Source organism: Budorcas taxicolor, chromosome 22, assembly GCF_023091745.1.
Source record: "Budorcas taxicolor isolate Tak-1 chromosome 22, Takin1.1, whole genome shotgun sequence".
Classification (NCBI taxonomy): domain Eukaryota; kingdom Metazoa; phylum Chordata; class Mammalia; order Artiodactyla; family Bovidae; genus Budorcas; species Budorcas taxicolor.
The window spans coordinates 4,316,637-4,338,873 of NC_068931.1; the positions used below are offsets into that span (position 1 = coordinate 4,316,637).

General features: G+C 45.6%; 1 protein-coding gene across 1 annotated transcript in view; it reads right to left on the bottom strand.

Annotated features, from left to right (window-relative positions):
• Positions 1-18,861, bottom strand: part of ZNF407 (zinc finger protein 407) — a 383,689-nt gene extending 364,828 nt beyond the window's left edge. Inside the window, exon 1 of the mRNA XM_052660331.1 lies at positions 18,810-18,861. The gene's annotated coding sequence lies outside the window, so the exon portion shown is untranslated. The remainder of the gene's footprint in view (positions 1-18,809) is intronic.
• Between the last annotated feature and the right edge of the window lie 3,376 nt (positions 18,862-22,237).

Genomic DNA, 22,237 nt, shown 5'->3' on the forward strand with positions numbered 1-22,237 from the left:
AGCAAGTGAGCTGTCCATCCAGAAGAGGCTCCTCCAGCCCCAGGCAAGCCTTCAGATGACTGACTGCAGAAGCAGAAGCCCCCAGGTGAGCCCAGCCCCAAACCCCTGATGCACAGACAGTCACTTTAAGCCCCAAGGCTTTGACATAATTCTCTGCAGGGTACTAGACTACTGGGAAACCCCACGGACAGAGCAGCCTGGCAGGCTACAGTCCCCTCGGCATCCCAAGCGTCAGACACGACTTAGCAACTAAACGACAGCTAGGGCAATGCCTGTTCTCTCTCTCCCACCTTGTCAGAAACAGATACAGCTCAAGTGCACCCCCCACCCTGTATATATATTGTATACATAATTTCCTTTTCTGTATGCTCCAACCTTTAAGAGCAATCTTCTGTATTAACATGAGAGTATTAAGCTACTACACAGGAGGAGGTCAACAAATGTTAAGAGAATTACACTCTAAAATGCATATCAAGACCAGAATTCCTGTCAAACATGTATAAGAAGATTTTAGAACTGAAGACAGTGACATTTACATTCATCCCTCTCCCACCACCAAAATCAGATCATTGATCATTACAGTGAAAAAGCAGTACAATAAAATCAAGAGTTATTAAAGAGATGAGGTAGAGAGAGTTTTAAATTTAGATTTGTATAGAATAAAGGAAAAGTGAAAGTTTCCGAAAGACCTGCCCGTGTTAGATGAAGGTTTTCATTCTCATCAGTTCAGTTCAGTTCATTTCAGTTGCTCAGTCGTGTCCAGCTCTTTGCGACCCCATGAATCGCAGCACGCCAGGCCTCCCTGTCCATCACCAACTCCCAGAGTTCACTCAGACTCACGTCCATCGAGTCAGTGATGCCATCCAGCCATCTCATCCTCTGTCATCCCCTTCTCCTCCTGCCCCCAATCCCTCCCAGCATCAGTCTTTTCCAATGAGTCAACTCATTCTCATAGGCCCCTAGAATTATTTGCACCACAGACCTGCGTCAGAGCTAACGGTAACCAGGAGCTCCTTGCCAGCTGGACTCGGGATGATGGCGGCCCACAATCTAACATCCCCCAACCTGCTGAGGCGGCCCATGCAGTGAACACATGGAGAGCCATGGGTCATCGAGGCTGGACGCATCACAATCCTTCTGGGCCCAGAGACAGGTAACTCCCTCACCTCCCACTAGCAGGTGGTATCCGAGCTCAGGAGCTGCCAGAGTCTCTGATCACATGACCTGTGCCTGATTAAGCTTCGCCTCCAAAGCATCTCACACGCATGTCGAGCTTAATCCTAAAGAAAACCTTCCCAGGAGGTCCAAAGACACACTGAAGACAAGCAGGCTCGAACTATGTGCTCCTGAGCCCAAAGGTCAGCGTAAGGTAAACTATCAGATGGAGACGAAAGTTCTCACTCATGTCAGAAAAGAATATTGTTTCTATTCCAGGGTGAAAGTGTTAGTCGCTCAACTGTGTCCAACTCTTTGTGACCCCATGGGCTACCCCAGGGATGGTAGCCCTCCAGCTCCTCTGTCCACGGGATTCTCCAGGCATGAATACTGGAGTGGGTGGCCATGCCCTTCTCCAGGGGATCTTCCTGACCCAGGGGCTAAACCTGGGTATCCTGCACTGCAGGCAGATTCTTCACCATCTGAGCCACCAGGGAAGGATAGTCTGTTCCAAACATCTGATTCTGTGTGCAAGTTAAAAAACAGAATATTTCTTAAGTTTTGATTGCATAAAACAATCACTAAAAAGCCATACTAAAAGGGAGAATAAGTAGATCATCATACCTTTCATCAGCAAGGATAGTCACCTTTCCAACACTGCTCGTGAAGATGGATTAATACCAACAAAAAACAAATCACAGGACAAAAATAAACCATAAAACTAGCTCAGCCTTCTAAATAGACAGCTATTTCTTTTTTTAAATTTTCCTACACTTCAAGTACTAGTTTCCAAATACGTTAATTGATCTAGTAATAAAGTTAATTTTATGACTATCTTATATCAACCGTCCCTGACAAACGTACCTTTTGTTGCATGAAAGATTTTATCTAGAAAGTTAAAATTTAATATATCTCTTATAAATCTTTCACTAGTATTTCTAATTGTTTTGATTTTTTAAGAAAGGAAATTCTTATTGGAATAGAAAACCAGTAAAGGGAATGAAGATTCTATGAGTAAAGAAGAAAAAGAAAAAATTCAATGCCATTAAAAGCAGACACATAGAATCATTTGTATCCCATGCCATTTGAAAAGGTTGTTTTATTATCAATATAACTAATCACAATGAAACCATCTCTTACAACTAAAGACATTATAATGAATTTTCTTTACAGCTACAGAGAAATGGGATTTGCTGTTTCACATCAAATAGAACAGGCTGTATAAATTCTTCTTCCTATTTATTGTAAAATATAATTTCATCTATAAAATCAGTCATGAAATATTAAAACTGAAACAACAGAATTTATATCCTTTACTTAATTTAGTTTAAACGGTCTATTCACTAAAAAGGGGGGGAGTGGGTACATGTGACGAGCCCCTACTTCCTCATTAAGTGTTTCCATTAGACCCTTTATTTTCAAGAATTTATAATGCAGCCATAAAGAAAAGCATTCTGTAATAAAAGTTAGTATACTTTCCTTAAATTTTCCTTTCATCTTATTCAAAAGGCAAAAGAATAAAGCACACAGCATACGAATGCTGAGGAAGGGAAGACAACTAGGAGGAAAAAATTAAAGAAACACAACAGATGGACACTGAAAATGTAAAACTCCAGTAAAAAAAAAAAAAAAAATGAAAGAACAAGTGAGGCGGCCCAGGTATTCCAACACGCTGCAGGACACATGATGGATATTTACCTTTTCTGAGCCCTAGTTTCCTCATTCCATGTAAGATTTCTACATTCCATGAGAAAATCTCTCACTGACAGTAAAAAACTGGTGACCACTCAACTAGAAGAAAAAGAATGAAACCGGTTTTCATTCCAGCCAGAAAAATATGAAGAAAAAGGCTACTTCCAAAAATACAAATATGGAGGAAAACTAACTTTGCTGCTGCTGCTGCTAAGTCTCTTCAGTCGTGTCCGACTCTGTGCGACCCCACAGACGACAGCCCACCAGGCTCCCCCGTCCCTGGGATTCTCCAGGCAAGAACACTGGAGTGGGTTGCCACTTCCTTCTCCAATGCGTGAAAGGGAACTCGCTCAGTTGTGTCCGACCCTCAGGGACCCCATGGACTGCAGCCTTCCAGGCTCCTCAGTCCATGGGATTTTCCAGGCAAGAGTACTGGAGTGGGGTGCCACTGCCTTCTCCAAAAACTAAAAACAGCTAAAACACATTCTACACTGTTCTTGCTTAGATTCATCAAGGTCCACTGAGAAAAGATGAATTAATACAATGACTAATCAAAGAACTGCCAGGAAAGAAAAGACAAAAACTACTAATTTTGGAAGAAATTTGGAAAACATTAATTCCAACTGTCAATAAGCCAACACATGATATAAAATTATCATGCCTCAAGATAGCTGGAATGTAAATTATTAGGTACCAAAGACCTGAGTGTTAAGAAAGTATATTTAGAAAAGAGAAAATGTCAGCATTAAATTTTAAAAATGGATATAGTTCTAATCAAGGCTAGTTATCTAATAAGGTTAATAGTTTCCCACACACCCAAACTGGATAGTGAAATTACAGGTAATTTTTCCTTCTTCTTCCTGGATTTTTTCTATATGCTTTCCTACATGTATTACTTTGGGAGGAAGACTATGGGGGAAGCTTTAAAAAATTCCCTACACATGGTTAAGTAATGGAAAATGATTCCTCTCAAGAAAGGAAGAGCAAGCCCTCAGGTAGAAATACATTTATGATTGTGGTTCTTGGACTAAATTGAGAATCAAAACACCACAAATAAAAGGAAGATTAGGTGGTGACTTGCAAAAACCAGAGATGTTTGGGGTCTAATTTTAGTCAAACACCCAGGGATACGAAGAAATTTCCCTGTGGCCACTGGACTGCCCACTAAACTCAGAAAGGAGGCGGCGGCCCAGGAACAGCAGGCACAGCTGGCACCCACGTCTTGGCCTCCCATTCCATCCCCACTGAATAGACCCTGGGCTCCTGAGGACTGGCGGGACCTAGGCCTGAGGCATGGTAGGTACGTGATAATTAAGTACCGTTAAACATAGGAATGAAGAAGTCTATGTTGACGACTGGGAGACAGACAGGCAAGCAGACAGACAAACAGATGGACTGACAGGGCCAAGGCATGGCTCTGTTTAGAGCAATGCTGAGGACCAGCCGGTAAACGTGGAGGGAGTGCAGGGGACAGAAAATCATTTGACAAAAACTGTATCAGGGAAGATGGATGCTAAGTCCAGGGGGGTAATTTTGATATGCAGAATATCTGAGTAGCATTAAACCATCTCCCTACACTGCTTATTTGTTGCAAGGGAAGATGACAAACTGAGTAACTGCACAGTGGCTACACCAGCTACATCTTGCAGGGGTGATCAAAAGTAACCTCAGCGGTGAAGGTGGACACGGGCTGCCTGCAGACAAGCACCCTGAGAGGGCAGGACGCCTGGGCTCACTGCAGCTGAGAACGGCGAACCTGCAGCTAACGGAGACGAGACAGCAGACAACCCAGAGCGAGGAATGCTTTATTTGATGATGAAAAAAAAAGTGGGGAGGACTGCATTCTTCACAAATGTCAGTGTCATAAAAGACAAAGACAGACTATGGAAATGTTCCAGATTACAGGAGGCTGAGGAGACATGTGGCAACGCACTCCAGTATTCTTGCCTGGAAATTCCATGGACAGAAAAGCCTGGCAGGCTACAGTCCACGGGCTCAGACACGACTGAGCACGCACACGCACACGCGTGCACACACACACACACACACACACACACAGACATGACAACGAAATGTGATACGTGTTCTCAGACTGATCCTCTGGTGGCAGGAAAACGTGCCAATAAGGGCATCCTAGGTCGGCTGACCAAAAGCACCGTGCTAGTTAACTGTGTGTATGGCTCAGGGCTGCACAGACAGCTGGTAAGATATTCTTTCCAGGTACATCTAGGAGGATGTTTCTGGAAGAGAGGTGCATTTGAACAGTAGACTGAATAAAGATCTTCTCTCACCAGTGTGGGTTGGCAGTGCCCAACCTGTTGAGGGCCGGAATAGAACAAAATGATGGAGAAGTGGACAGAGGGCAAATTTGCTTTTTCTCCTTGAGTTAGGACATCCACCTTCTCCTCTAACATCAATGCTCATGGTTTTTGAGCCATCAAACTCAGACTGAATTGTCACCAGCTCTCCTGTTTCTCCATGCTACAGAGAGATTATGGAACTTCCAAGCCTCCATATTCACACTGACCAATGCCTACGAAAAAAAAAAATCCGGATATATATCTGTATACATCCTATCAGGCTTCTGAGGCGGCGCTAGTGGTAAAGAACCCACCTGCCAATGCAGGAGATGTAAGAGACCCGGGTTCGATCCCTGGGTCAGAAGATCCCCTGGAGAAGGGAAAGGCAACCCACTCCAGGATTCCTGCCTGGGAAAGTCCACGGTCAGAGGAGCCTGGTGGGCTACAGTCCACGGGGTCACAAAGAGTCGGACACAACTGAAAGTGGCTCAGCAGACAGCATGCATACACCCTGTTGGTTCTCTTTCTCTAGAAAGCCCTGACTGACACAAGTTTTGGTACAGAGAATGGTTCTAGACGAATAGGATTTTCCCTTGAATTGGAACCAAGGTTTCTGGAACTGACTTTCTAATGACTACCTCCAGTAGCAAAGAGAGTACCGATAGCAGTCTGTGGTGTGAACAGGAAAACGCTGTCCCAAAGCCCCACCAGACACACAGGCCTGCCGATTCCCAGCTGAGTGCATCCGCTTCCATCAGAGCCTTGTGGATTAAGCGCTGAGGGCACTAAAGAGTGCTCATCATGGGAACAGTATTTCCAAGTATGACAGAAATGCAGTCGTGGCCTTCAATAAAGCTACGCAGCACAAGGAGCATTTTCAAGTAAGTATGTGTTTTTAGCAAGTGTTTTAGGAAAAAAAGGAGACACCAGCCTATGACTCCACCTGTGTTACTTCTTATGGCAAGGCTAAGTCTGGGAAAAAAAAAAAATAGGTAATATACTATGGCATAAAATATAGCAAAAGCAATGAAAGAATAAAACAACTAAAGTATGGAAAACTCTGCTTACATATATCTTACTCATTTACTAATTTTTTAATTATATTCTAAGAAATCAATTAAAATAGTTAAGAGTTCTCCACTCTAAATTTGTCAGTAAATCAGGGTGTTTGGAAAGTCAGTCCCTGTCCCTCCACTGGCAAGCTTTCACAGGCGGCCTCAGTCCCTCGTTTTCACACATGAGTACTGGCACCTTGATGGCACCTCTCAGAAAACACTGTGGCCAACGAAATGTCCTAACTCTGTATACTGAGAATTAAACATCCTGAGAATTAAATAAGAGAAGTCTATATTGGGTTGGCCAAAGAGTTCGTTTAAGTTTTCTGTAAGATCTTATGGAAAACCCCAAATGAACTTTCTGGCCAACCCAATATGTGGAGAAGGAAAACTACAAAATGTTAATTTTCTACACATTCGGAGCTTTCCTTAAGATTTGAGTACCGCGGCTTCCCTGGTGGCTCGGACGGTAAAGAATCCGCCTGCAATGCGGGAGACCTGGGTTTGATCCCTGGGTTGGGAAGGTGCCCTTGGAGGAGGGCAGGGCAACCCACTCCAGTCTTCTGGCCTGGAGACTCCCATGGACAGAGGAGCCTGGAGGGCTGAAGTCCCTGGGGCCGTGGAGTCGGACGCGACTGTGACTGAGCACAGCACACACAGCAGCTAGAATCGCCCTGACAAGAAGCCAGCGCCCTACTACCACAATCGCGGCAAGAAGTGGACTTGCACCCGGCTCAAACACAGGTTCACATCTCGCTCCTGTAACTCCCCAGGCCGGTGCCCCAGGTAAGCAGGCCAGCAGGCAGGCTGCTCCTAGCCAACCCAATATGTGGAGAAGGAATGTGTGACTCCGAGATCCTGGCGCTTTCCATCCGGATGCTCTGCCTCAGAGCTCGCCCATTCTCTGCATCCCCCTGACAGAAGCAGCAAAGAGGCAGGGCATTGCCTCGTTAAAAGCCTTGTCCCCCAAGCGGCATCTGCCACTTCCACTCAATTCCTGCTTCGCTGCAAGAAAATCTGCAGTGTTCCCTGGAGCCACGCACCTGGCCTGTGTGGAAGGGAAGGCCTGAGTTAGGTGGACAGCTAGCCATCCCTGCCACCAATCCAAAAACTACCACACTATAAGCCATCCCATTAAGGAAGGCTTTTGGTCTTTATTTGTTGCTTGGTCTTTATGAGACTTCCCAAAACCTGGTTTGATAAATGCAGCTGTCCCTTTAAGAGAATACTTAGAGCCATTAGTTCCATATTTGTAAAACAAAGAGACTTACAGACTATATCAATCCTTGGAAAATTTAGCTAATCATCAAAACAAGAGTCCCTCGGGCCTACACGTGAGAGATTCTAATATCTGGGGTGCTGACAAAACCTGTGGTTTTAAAGAGCTCCCTGGATGACTCTGAAGAGGCAGATTTGGGCCCACTGGCTAAAAGTCCCTCCTAACCTCAAGAAAACCTGTATACTTAACACACATGCACCACACAGAGCTGAGGTGGACAGAAGAGCAAAAAAGGTGAGTCAGGACGGAGAAAAATGTACTGCCCTAAACAGGGGCCCCACACCACATTCCAGTCTCACTTGCCTACTTAATAACTGGCCACACATTATTCCGAAAGTGACTTTCAGCAAACACTGCCTCAATCTGCCTCAACCCTGAAATCCTAGGGTTTTAAACACTACCCCATGGGAAGCCAGATTATGGACCCTGAAGGTTCTCAATGAGAGCCACTCGATCTCATTTTCTGAAAGACTGTAATTTCCACTTCCTCTCCTTGAATGATCTGAATTTTCTGGACTATTTTTAGACATACATTACACCTTAGTTTAAATTCTAACAGTTTTCTGATTTTATACAGTCCTATAAAGCTGTGATTCTTCATTCTGTAATAACTGATCCAATAACAATATATCAAACTCTGATCCCTAATCCACAGTAATTCACAACTGAACTGTACACTTGGGAAGGAGTGGTTTGTTGCTTGTTGCAGGTCTAAAACTCACAGTTTTCATTATATTTAGTAACTGACAAGTCGGCTAGGCTTTGGTTACACTGGATGATCATACTGGTGTTACTCCAACTGTGTTAAGCAATGTCTTTTCCCAAGGAGGTTTCTTATTACCTTGCTTGTTTTTATCTAAAACTACTTTGCTTTCTAACAAAAGGGGGAATGCACAGCATATAAGGGAAAACAAAAGAGAAGTGTGAACATCAAATACACTGCAAAGCACTGAGAATCAGGACTGAGATTGTCCCACTTTAGCAAAACACAGCTGAAACGAGAAGAGCTGAAGCACCTAAACCCCGTCTGAAGAGGCCTGGGCTCCACACGTGCCCGTCAGGGAACTGCGACAAGCGCCACGTGAGTCTGAAATGCAGACATCCCACTATGGAAGGACTCTCATGGGCTGTCGGCTCCTTAGTGAGGGGCTGGCTCTGCTAGAAAGGATGACATTACATCATTACAAATGCTTGACACTTCCCGTGTTTTAGACAATTTCAGCACTCCGAATATCAAACAAAAATAGTGGAGCTATTTGGTTCCACAGGACATGCAATTTGACTTCAGGCTTCTAGAACCATCTTTTTATTGTCCCTCTACTTGCTCATTTCAAGGAGCAACTGTCACATCATGATGACTTAAATTAAGGTTTACAGCATAAGTAATGTTTATTTAAAAAACAGTCCTTATAATATGGGATACATATGACACTCCAAAAAAAGTTATCAAAGGTAAGAAAGAAAAAAAAGGAAATAATAGGGGAAGGCAGCTTTCTCAAAAGTGCCCTTCTTAGCAACCTAAGCAAAGAAGTAATGGTTTCCTAAATCCTACAGCATGACACAACCACTTCCTAATGAAATGGAATATACAGTCCTTAGAATTAAAACAAAACGCAATTACTTTTCCTGCTTTCAAGACCGTCACATGCTAGAATAATAAAGGCATGTGTGTGTCAGTGGCTCAGTCGTGTCCGACTCTTTGCGACCCCATGGCCCTAATTTGCATTTCTCTAATTATTGATACTGGGCTTCCCTGGTGGCTCAGCGGTAAAGAATATGCCTGCAACGCAGAAGACACGGGAGACTCAAGTTCGATCTCTGGGTCAGGAAGATCCCCTGGAGAAGGAAGTGGCAACCACTTCAGTATTCTTGCCCGGAAAATTCCATGGACAGAGGAGCCTGGGGGGCTACAGCCCATGGGGTCACAAAAGAGTCAGACACAACTGAGCACCGCATACAGTCATGTACTGAAAAGAGCTATTCCCACTTGTGACTTTTCTGTTCACCTTATTGATGGTTTCTTTCAATAAGCAAAAGTTGTTGATATGACTGTTGTCAAACATCAGTCTTTCCTTCTATGGTCTGCACCTGCTACGATTTGCGTAAGAACCTCTTCCCTCTAACAGAGTGACAGGACTATTCCCCTACACTGTCTTCTAAAAGTTTCACAGTTCTGCCCTCTACTTGTAAGCCTCTAACTGATTTTGGTGAATGATATGAATTAGAAATGCATCCCATGGATAAGAAGGCCCCTGTTTGGTAAGGGCCACAGTCACAGCCAATCATTACTAGACACCAAATATGCCCCAAGTGGTAGGTGTTAATCACTACTTTATTGAGGTTTATACTGATCTCTCATTGAGGCAAACAAAAAACTAGACATTGTCAACAGGAAAACTTGGAAAGTTTAGCAAATTAGTCAGAATATGATCCCCAGCCACCACATTTCAGACAGAATCTTTAAAAATATCCCAAAAGGGAGATGGCAGGGAGAGAACATAGGCATACCTATGGCTGATTCATTTTGATGTTTGGCAGAAACCAACACAATTCTGTAAAGCAATTATCCATCAATTAAAAAGTAAGTTTAAAAAAATACCCCAAAAAACTCAATGTTGTCTTATTCTTAAAAAAGAAAAAAAGAACAAGAGAGACTTAAGCATTGGGGAAATGGGGAAAGTATGGGAAAATATGCATTCTCAATAGTACTGGTTGGCATATAAACCTTTACAACCTTTCTAGAGGGTTATTTTACAATTGATAATCAGAAACTTTCAAACGTGTATCTTCTCTGAGCTCCCAATGACTCTGCAGAATTTACCTTAAAGAAATAACTGGACAAAATACGTGTTTAAGGATATGTTAAGGATATGTACCATGGACATCTTTACAACGCAAAGAATCGGGAGCGACCCAATACCCAGTGACAGGCACTGGTTAACGAAGCTGCCGTGGTGCGTCCACGCTGAAATTCTGTCCATACTACAGAGCTGCACTGACGTGGGGAAACGTTCACGGTACTCTGGGAACATTCAGAAAAACAGTTACAAAATGCACACATAACATCTCTTTCAGTTCAGTTCAGTTCAGTCGCTCAGTCGTGTCAAACTCTTTGCGACCCCATTAATCGCAGCACGCCAGGCCTCCCTGTCCATCACCAACTCCCAGAATTCACCCGAACTCATGTCCATCGAGTTGGTGATGCCATCCAACCATCTCCCCTTCTCCTCCTGCCCACAATCCCTCCCAGCATCAGAGTCTTTTCCAATGAGTCAACTCTTTGCATCAGCTGGCCAAAGTACTGGAGTTTCAGCTTTAGCATCAGTCCTTCCAATGAACACCCAGGACTGATCTCCTTTAGAATGGGATGGCTGGATCTCCCTGCAGTCCAAGGGACTCTCAAGAGTCTTCTCCAATACCACACTTCAAAAGCATCAATTCTTCGGCACTCAGCTTTCTTCACAGTCCAACTTTCACATCCATACGTGACTACTGGAAAAACCATAGCCTTGACTAGACAGACCTTTGTTGGCAAAGTAATGTCTCTGCTTTTGAATATGCTATCTAGGTTAGTCATAACTTTCCTTCCAAGGAGTAAGCGTCTTTTAATTTCATGGCTGCAATCACCATCTGCAGTGATTTTAGAGCCCAAAAAACCAAAGTCTGACACTGTTTCCACTGTTTCCCCATCTATTTTCCATGAAGTGATGGGACTAGATGCTATGATCTTCGTTTTCTGACAGTTGATCTTTAAGCCAACTTTTTCACTCTCCTCTTTCACTTTCATCAAGAGGCTTTTTAGTTCCTCTTCACTTTCTGCCATAAGGGTGGTGTCATCTGCATATCTGAGGTTATTGATATTTCTCCCAGCAATATTGATTCCAGCTTGTGCTTCTTCCAGCCCAGCGTTTCTCATGATGTACTCTGTGTATAAGTTAAATAATCAGGGTGACAATATACAGCCTTGACGTAGTCCTTTTCCTACTTGGAACCAGGCTGATGTTCCATGTCCAGTTCTAACTGTTGCTTCCTGACCTGCATATAGGTTTCTCAAGAGGCAGGTCAGGTAGTCGGGTATTCCCATCTCTTTCAGAATTTTCCACAGTTTATTGTGATCCACACAGTCAAAGGCTTTGGCATAGTCAATAAAGCAGAAAGAGACGTTTTTCTGGAACTCTCTTGCTTTTTCCACGATCCAGCGGATGTTGGCAATCTGATCTCTGGTTCCTCTGCCTCTTCTAAAACCAGCTTGAACATCAGGAAGTTCACGGTTCACGTATTGCTGAAGCTGGCTTGGAGAATTTTGAGCATTACTTTACTAGCATGTGAGATGAGTGCAATTGTGTGGTAGTTTGAGCATTCTTTGGCATTGCCTTTCTTTGGGATTGGAATAAAAATTGACCTTTTCCAGTCCTGTGGCCACTGCTGAATTTTCCAAATTTGCTGGCATATTGAGTGCAGCACTTTCACAGCATAACATATTTATTGTCTCTTTATACCAGGTACCAAGCAAGTTACTGGTTAAAGAGAAAGGGGTCTGTTCCCTGCCTCCTAGCAGCGTTCAGGCCCAGGGAGGAGACAAACCAGGTATGTATCTTCCAGCTGACTCGGGCTGGGACATTAAAGGCACACACATTTCGAAAGCAAAGCCAAGTTACAGGTAGAGATGCGTAATACAGCCAACAGTTTCATCAGCCAGGAGAACACATGCCCCAGCACCCCGGGGCGGGCCAGGCGTAGGCAGGGGGAGATGAGGGGTGGTGAGGCCCTGTGATGACCATCCATCTCCCACGACAGTGCTCCAGGAGGATTCCAGGAAATGCAGCCGATCCTGGAAAGCTGTGCACTGGAAAACACACCTGAGACAGAACCATAGCTATGCAATTCCAACAAACAGCTTCCACCACTGCCAGTTCAAGACGGACACTGATTGCGATCACAGACAAGTCGCTGAGCCAATAACTGGTCTCCCAGCAGTGACACCATTGCCCTTCCTGCTGTCTGAGTCTAACAAATGCAGTGAAGCCTCCCAAGAAATCTCCCACGGTTCACGTCAGCCTCAAAGTGTTCTGACATTAGATGTTCATTTATTTAAAACTTATGCACCAAAATCAGTCATTAGCAGGGTCAATAATTATGAAGAGAAAATGTTTAACCATAGAGCACAGAAAGATGTCAGACACCACCTCAACCAAGAGGTCAAAGGTAACATTCACCACTGATAAGATATACCGACATCACGTGCACTCCAGTGTGACACACTGAGGGCAAGCCTCACCACTGGTATATTCTTGCCCAAAACACCTAACCCTCAATTTAATCCTGAAAGAAGATGACACAAATTCAAACTCACTAACAGTCTACAAAAGAACTGATCAGGACTCTTCAGAAGTGCCAAAGAATTGTTGCTTTCAAACTGTGGTGTTGGAGAAGACTCTTGAGCGTCCCTTGGACTGCAAGGAGATCCAACCAGTCAATCCTAAAGGAAATCAGTCCTGAATATTCATTGGAAGGACTGATGCTGAAGCTGAAGCTCCAATACTTTGCCTGCCCGATGCGAAGAGCCGACTCATTGGAAAAGACCCTGATGCTGGCAAATTTGAAGACAGGAAGAGAAGGGGACGACAGAAGATGAGATGGTTGGATGGCATCACTGACTCAAAGGAGATGAGTTTGAGCAAACTCGAGGAATTCGTGATGGACAAGGAGGCCTGGCATGCTGCAGTCCATGAGGTCACAAAGAGTCAGATACAACTTATTGACTGAACAACAAGATTACCACCACTCTTCAGAAGTATCAAGGCCAAAGAATATAAACCTAAAAGGAACTGTCACAGACTGGAAGAGACTGCAAAGACATGATCAGTTCAATTCAGTCACTCAGTTGTGTCCGATTCTTTGTGACCCCAAGCACTGCAGCATGCCAGGCCTCCCTGTCCATCACCAACTCCAGAAGCTTACTCAAACTCATGTCCATTGAGTCAGTGAGGCCATCCAACCATCTCAGCCTCTGTCGCGTCCCCTTCTCCTCCCACCTTCAATCTTTCCCAGCATCAGGGTCTTTTCCAATGAGTCAGTTCTTCACATCAGGTAGCCAAAAGTATTGGAGTTTCATCTTCAGCATCAATCCTTTCAAGGAATATTCAAGACTAATTTCCTTTAGGATGGACTGCTTGAATCTCCTTGCAGGAGACAGGGTAACTGTGTGCAAAGGAGGTCCTGGACTGGATGCTGGACCAGGAAAAGGACATCAGAGCTGAAACTCAAATACGGTCTTCAATTGTATCAACAGCCTGCTTTCGCTAACTACGCTCTGGTTACATAAGATGTTAACATCAGGGACCTGGCTGGAAGGTTATAAAACTCTCTGGACTGTTTTCGAAATTGTTTTGTAATTCCAAAATTATTTCAAAGTAAAAAGCATTTAAAAATTATTTAAGATGAGAGGTAAAAATGTACGGGGACCACTCATTAACTCTAACATAAAAATACACTACCTCTTCCAATAACTGTGCTAAAAAACCGCAGCAATTACAAATAAGGCTTAAACCAGAATAAATGACAATTATTCAATAAAAGCCCATGAACAGGATAATCTAGAGAGCAGAGTAACTTTCCAGATAAGTGACCTACCTTATTTTATTTTCCCCTTTACTCTTTTTTAATTCAATTCAACTTACATTTTTTTAACATCTATTATAGGCACAAACTGTGTTTGGGCCTGACAAGATTTTGATATATAAGAAAAGAACATTTTAGTACATAAACGGAAAAGCATAGAAAAATGACACTGGAAGTAACTTTTTACTCCCAGACAATCCAGCAGTCAGTCTGGACACTGTTTTCGGTGTGCATGTTGGTAAGATTGGGGCTCTCACAGCTGAAGTGTATCCCCTTCAATAGTAAGTGTCTCTGACCACTAGAATCACCTTCAAAAATTACCCCTGAAAATGCCAAAATGACTCTGAGAAATACTCCATGTCTAGTCCTTTCTATTTTCATCCAATTGTATGATGTCCTTTCAACAGTGTCTCTGACCACTAGAATCATCTCCAAAAATTACCCCTGAAAATGCCAAAATGACTCGAAAAATACTCCATGTCTAGTCCTTTTTATTTTCATCTAATCATATGACATTGGTGCATTACTGTTTGTAATGAGTACGAGGGGAAAGGTGAGGCTGGTAAAACCTGTGGTTTACTTGCACTCCTCTTATAAGAGATCAAAGGCAACATCACGTGAGACCAGGTTCCCAAAGTGTGGTCTCGAAGCTAAGAGCTTCAACATCACCCAGGACCTGTTAGAAGTAAGAATTCCCAGGCCCTGTGCAGACCTGCTGAATCAGAGCCCCGGGTGATGTCCAGCATCCATGCTTTCACAAGCCCCCCAGGTGACTCCAATGCACCTTAAATTTGAGAAACACTGATGCTTCAAAGAGCAAGAAAGATTGGCCTATAAACCAGGAGGCCTGATTCTAATCCTTGTTCTGCCACTAATTTCTGAGACGGATCTGTCACTTAGCTTCTGTGGGGTTCAGCCTCCTCATCAGACAATGAGGGAACGAAATAGATCGCTTCCACAGCCCTTATGCCCTCTAAAATGGGACAACTCTATGAGGCCCAAAAGTGAAAAAAAGATCCACAGCATCTCACATATTTCTCTTTCATCAAAAAGAAACAAAAGTTCTTCATCAACTGGTCTCTGAGTCATATTTTTCATAATTTTAAATAAAGCTGCATAAGCTTTAATGAAAGTCATATAAACTCTGATTTTGCAGTTTTCTATTTGTTCTATATCAAGTCTGTTTTGGAGGAGTTTCACATAACAAAAATTCCAAGAAACCGTCTCTACAGACTGAGTTGTAACTTCCGCCCCCCAACCCCTACCCCATATTCATGATTTGAAGCCCTAATGCCCAATGTGGCAGTATTTAGAGATGGGGCCTTTGGGAGGTAGGCTTAGTAAGGTCATGAAGGCGAGGATCCCAAGATGGGAGTGGTGTCCTCTTAAGAGGAAGAAAGACCAGCGCTCTCTCACTCTCCACCACATGAGAACAGAGCAAGAAGGTGGCCATGTGCAAGCCAGCAAGAGCCCTCAGCGGGACTCGGCACCCTGATCTTGGACTCCTCAACCTCCAGAACTGTGACAAACAAACGTCTGCCGGCTTGGCTGCCAGGCTACGCCGTTTTGTGAGAGCAGCACGAGCTGGCGGAGGCACTCAGGCTCTGGCATGGGGCTCTCAGACACCACCTTACAGTTCAGAAGAAGGGTGCTCCGTGACCTCTCATAATGCGCGTGATCAGACCAGAGGAAGCATTTAGCAAGCATGAAAAAGAGTAAGTTTTGTTTCCTAGACCTTTGGCCTAAGCTATACCAACGTAAATACAAGCTCTGTCTTTATTCTTCCTACATCTGCAGTTTCTATCAGACACTAACACGTGCCTGGCTCTGTCCTGACCCAAGCTTCTATCAGCCTGATCCCAAGCGACCCTGGACCTTGGCATGATAACCCCACTATTCCTTCAGAGACCAAGAATAGTATTTCTCCTTTAGTGTATTTAAAATTACTGTGACTTTATGTTAGCAATATATATGTTTTTTGTTTCAATAAACTCTATGAAACTCAAAACCAAAATCATAATGCCTATTATTATCTCTTGCTATTCCACTAAACAGTATAACAACTCAAGGAGGGTTGTAATTACAAAAGGTCTAAGGAAATGTTGTACAAGTGAGACATTATGCAATAATTCTTTCCTGGAAGAAAGAAATTATTTAGGAAAATGAAAAACTGTTGATTGGAAGAATCTTTTGTACGGTATTTCATTTTTAAAAAGTACACTTAAAGTTTCAGTTTGAGAAGATAAGAATGTTCTGGAGGCAAATGGTAATGATGGCTACACAATGTAAACATACTTAATGTCACTGAACTGTACACTTAAAATGGTTAAAATGATAAATAATATATTATTTATATATCATATCATATTACCACCAAAAATTGATATACTGATAAATTACACTGGGCTTCCCAGGTAGCTCAGATGGTAAAGAATCTGCCTGCAGTGCAGGCAGAGACCTGGGTTCAATCCCTGGGTCAGGAAGATCTCCTGGAGAAGGGAATGGCAACTCACTCCAGAATTCTTGCCTGGAGAATCCCATGGATAGAGGGGCCTGGCAGACCACAGTCCATGGGGTCACAAGAGTTGGACACAACTGTGACTAACACACACAGTAAATTATGATACCTTTTAAGATTTATATTTAAAACATACCCCTTCATTTCAAGCTAAGTGCCACCCTCTTTCCTTAAAATATTCGTGTAATAAACATTCTTGAGAAACTCAAAATTAAAAAAAAATAACAAAATGTATCAGTCTTAGGTATTTCCATTACGACAGGGCTTTAATTTATCCTCGTATTCATGGATTTATAAACCGGGATTCTTCTCACACCCTGTGATACCTAAGAAAACAGATCTCTTCTTTGAGGGGCTGTGAGAGAGGGAGGGAGGAGAATCAGATTAGAAGAATCTGTTTTATAACGGCTAGAGAGCTCTCCTCTAATAAAACCTAATTAGAATGAATGCTGGGGAAAACGTCCCATCAATCAAGGGAACCCCCATTAACCCTGGAGATCTCACTCAAGGCTGCACCCTGCAGGCTCTCAGCGCTCCACCCCCGCAGTGACCACTCCCCCTGTAGGCCCGCGCTCCACTTCAGCACTGAGCAGCAGGCACTGTATCTGTCTGTGTATCTGTCTCCACGACCCGCCCTGAAATCATCTCGGGCAACACGTTCATCTCTCCTTCACCTAGAAGGGTGTCTGACAGGAAGCAGGAAATGTTTAAGTCAAGTCAGAGACTGTGCTTTGCTGAACAACAATGGAACTCTGTCCAATCTTGCAGTTTTTGTGCAAATTTGAAATTATTCGAAAATAAATTTTTTTAAAAGGGGACGGGTAAACTGCGCTGTCCGCAATCATCACAGCTGTCTCACATGTCACATCAGAAGACACGAGCTACTGAAGAGTCCTGCCCTACTGTTCACCACCGGCGACACTAGGAGGCCGTCATTTCATACGGAGCAAACTTGAAAAGGAGGCTTCCCTGGTGGCTCCGTGGTAAAGAATACGCCCGCCAGTGCAGGCAGGGGACCGGGGTTCCAACCCTGGGTAGGGAAGATCCCCTGAAGGAGGGAAGTATTCTTGCCCGGAAAATCCCATGGACAGAGAGGAGCCTGGCGGGCTACAGTCCACGGGGTTGCACAGACTCGGCCACAAGTTAGTGTCTGAGGACTTGAACACAAACTTGAAAAAGAATGAGTAACAAACATTTGAGATTGGAATCCCCGATGTTAACTTTGACCAAGTTATTTACTTTGGGTCTCCGTTGGTGAAAAGGGAATAATTCCTACTCTACAAGACTGCTGTGCTAAATCTGAGTATCTGTCAAACGAGCTCCTAAGGATGCTCTGATCAATATACGTCCGGTCCTCCCACTGGACTAACAAACACTTCACCGCAGGGCAGGTGCAGGCGGTGACCAGTTCCAGGGGCTCAAACTGTAAAGTTCTCCCTCGATCGGCGCCAGGGCTACAATCCTCGATGAAGGAGTCCTGCACGTGTGTGCGTGGGTGCCCACCCCGCCCAGGCGTCCTGTTGCAGAGTTCCCCTGGAAAACAACCCGGGCCGTTCACACCGCGGCGCAGCCGACAGGGGTCAGCCGCTTTTGCGGCCCGCGGCGCCCGGCCGGGTCCCCGGCTAGCGGCCCGAGAGGACGGAGGGCGCGCCCGCCGGCTGCACCGGGCGGGACCCACGGCGGCCGGCAACCCGGGCGGTCTGTGTCCCGGGCCGGGCGGCTTGAACCCGAGCGGCCGGGCCCCGCGGCCTCCAGCGCTCCGCCCGCCGGGCGTCCGTAACGGCGGCGGCGCGGCTCGGGGAGGCCGGGAGCGCGCGGCCGGAGGCGGCCAGCACGCGGCGCCCGGGCGCGCTGCGCTTCCCTGCTGAGCAGCCCGGCGGGGGGAAGCGCCGATCGCGGGCGGGGGGCGCGCGATCGCGGCCTCGGCGCTGACAGCCAGCCCGGCGGGGAGAGCCCGGCGCGGGCTGCGGGCGTGTGTCGGGGGCGTCGGGGCGGCGCCGGGAGGGACCGCCGAGCCGGGAGGGGCGGAGGCGGGGGGAGGGGGGCGGAGGCAGAGCGAAGGGCCGCGGCGGGGCGCTCAGCACCCATCGGCCCGCGCCCCAGCCCGCGGGCCCCCGCCCCCGGGCCCCGCGCTGACGCCGGACGGCCCCCGCCCCCACGCCCCCCGCCCCGGCCGGGGGGGAGCTCACCTGTTTGTCGGCGGGGCCGCTCCCGCTCGCCCCTCTGACTGACTCCTCCGGCTCACCGTCTTCCCTCTGGGAGGAAGGGGCGGGACTTCCGGCTTCGGCGCTCCCCACTTCCGGCGGCTCCGAGGACAACTCGTTCGGGGACGGGGCGCCGGGCATCTTGGCCAGAACCCCGGATCTTGGAGCCGGGGCTAGTGAAGGCCACATCGAGTTCCCCCTCCCTGTCCCGACGGGCCGGAGGGCCTGTATACCTCCTGTGTTCAGTCTGGTGCCTCCTGCCGGTAGTCACTGGGCTGTGGAACAGGAAGTCCCGCCCCCTCCCCAAGTGAGGAAAACAGAAAAATCGGAGAGGTCAGCTGCAAACCAGGGAAGATGCGGGTCAATCTGGGTGGACGACTGGCGGCGTCCGACCCGGAGGGCAAGGCGGGGTTTGCGGGGCTCGCCAAGCGGATTCCTGCCGGACGGTCCGCCGCCCTTCCGACCCCGTGCCCACCAGTCCACCCCGCTCGCCCGCCTTCGCGGATCCCGGGGGAGGCCGCCGCCCTGGGCCCGAGTGGGCCGAGCGGGGCCTTGCGCTGGTCTTGTGGGGACAGGGTCTCTCTGCCGCGCCGGGCGCGTGCGCGGCTCCAGGGACTCAGGAAGACCTGACAAGCGCCTCAAAAAAAGGGATCCTCGGAGCCACGGGCCGAATTCCGATACTAACAGGGAGGCAGAGATGCCAAAGGTGGTTGTTGGCCGGTTTGGCAAGAGAAACCGAAGACATCTCGGGCGTTGAAAACGTCCCCGCCGAACCGTTTTTGTAAACGTGAAGGGCACAGCGCAAGAAGGGTTAGGAAGACCGGCACGACGGAGCCTAGTAGCCACCGACCCCTCCTGCCCCTTTCCGGGGGACTTCGGGAGACCTGAAGCTTACAGCTTTTCTCAGGAGACTCAGAAGTCCGGAGAGAGGACCGCAGCTTGAAAAGTCTGCAGAGAGGAGCGGGCCGCGGTGCCACCCCGCTTAGGGTCAGTGTAAAGACAGAGCTTGCTAAGGAGTTTTGACTTTGTCTCGAAGATGTAGGGAGGGGAATTTCCTAAATAATCAGCTTTGTATAATTTTTAAGTAAGTGGAGTTTTTCCAGGATAGTATTACACTGATAGGCTTATCTCAACCTGGTGGATCAGATAGATGGTAAAGAATCTGCTTGCAGTATGGGAGATCCAGGTTCGATCTCTGGGTGGGGAAGATCCCCTGGAGAAGGGAATGGCAACCCACTCCAGTATTCTTGCCTGGAGAAGCCCATGGACAGAGGAGCCTGGCGGGCTACAGCCCCAAAGAGGGAGACACAACTGAGGGACTAACAGTTTAACTTCTCAACCAAATCAATTCTCAAGGGCAGTTCCAGATCAGTGATTCTGAATCAGAACATTCAGGTGATAATCGTTTTTAAATACTGTCTTATATTTTTCATAGAGATTATCTGGTCAGATTCTTGTTACAGTCTACGTGAAGCCTCATGCCTGTCACCCACAACAGGAAATTGCAGTTTAGAAGAGTCAACTATTCCCAAGATCACACAGCTAGGAAAGGTGGCCCTCGCCTACAGTCAGCCTTTTCCAGTCCACCATGCGTCTTTTGGATGACAAGGTGATGAATTTCTCAGCAGTTACAGTAGCTAGCACTGTTTTCCAGGTAGAATAGACATTCTGTTGATTTTGAGTTCGATTTATCTTGCTGCCTTTCTTTTCTTACCTTGGGAATTTGACTTTCCTCTTCCTTCTTGGAGCAGTGTAAGCAAACCTGAGTTTATTTTTCAGTTCCCCATCATCCGTTATTTTACTGAGACAGGCAGGACCTTTACATTGTATAGTGACCTTCAGGAAGTCAAGTTGACTTCATTTTCCTCATGTATAAAATGAGTCATTTAGGGTAAAGTTCCCTTCCTTCTAAATTCTGTTAAATGTAAATGGAGATGTTCTCAAATTTCCAAGCCACAGTAATACTGTTACTGTCAGTAAAACAGACTGTTCCATTAGATACTAATAACAGTGATGCTATGCGTGCTGAGTCACTTCAGTCGTGTCTGACTCTGCAACCCCATGGACTGTAACCCTCCAGGCTCCTCTGTCCATGGGATTCTCCAGGCAAGAATAGTGGAGTGGATTGCCATGCCCTCCTCCAGAATAACAGTGATAGCCATAGTTTATAGAGCACCTACTGTATATCATGCAGTGTGCTAGAGAATCTAAGAATATAGGGAAAAATTGATTGTTTTTCTGTGTCTTGTTAAATTTTTTATATATGTATGTCCTTGTATGTGTGTGTATATATGTAGTAAGGGCTTCCTTAGCTCAGTGAATCTGCCTGCTAAGGGGTCAGGAAGATACCCTGGAGAAGGAAATGGCAACCCACTCCATTACGCTTGCCTGGGAAATTCCATAGACAGAAGAACCTAACTGGCTGCAGGCCATGGGGTCACAAAAGAGTTGGACACCACTTAGCGACCAAACAACAATGCATATGTAATAAAGCCCCTTTGGAGCATCTTTAAGAGAGATTTGTTAAAAGGGATATCCTTCCGTGATTCCTGGCCTCCATTTTTTCCTGATGGGCAGAGGTCATTCAGATCTTTTCTCCCTTTTATATTTCCCTATATGTAATTTGTCATTTTTCTCAGGCTACTTTCAAATTTTTCTCCGTATTTTTGGTTTTCAGCAGTCTTGATTATGCTGTGCCTTGACATGGTTTTCTTCATAGTTATCCTGTTTGGAGTTTTCTGAGCTTTTAATACCTGTAAATTTATGTATTTCAGCAAGTTTGGAAAATATGAAACAATTACTTCTCGAAGTACTTTTTCCCATTCTCTCTTTTTCTCTTGAATTCCAGTTAAAGGATCAAACCTTCCCAGGATTGAACTGGGGTCTCCTGCATTGCAGGCAGATTCTTTTCCATCTGAGCCACCAGGGAAGCCCCAGACATACATGACACCTGTTGATATTATGTGTGACTTACTGAGACTCGGTCCTCTTGTCTTCATCCTTTTTTTTCCCCACTGAGAACTTGAGCTTGGATCATTTTCATCAGTCTGTCTTCTATTCACTGATTCTTCTGTCATCTGTCATGCGTTAGAAGCAGCTAGTGATTTTCTTTCCTTAATTCAGATATTGGATCTTCTAGTTCTGAAATTTCTAGTTGGTTCTGTCTAATCTACTTCTAAAAATTAAAATTTCTATTTCTCTACTGAGATTTTTTACTTGTTGACTTATTAAAGGCCTATTTTCCACTAGCTGTTTTGACATTTCGTCTTACTACAACACTGGAATCATCTTCAGGTTAACCTTCATTAATTTGCTCTTTTCTCTTGATTATGAGTCATGTTTTCCTTTAAGTGTCCAGTAATTTTGGTTGTATCCTAGATATTTGAGTAACGTGGAGACTCTGAATTCACATG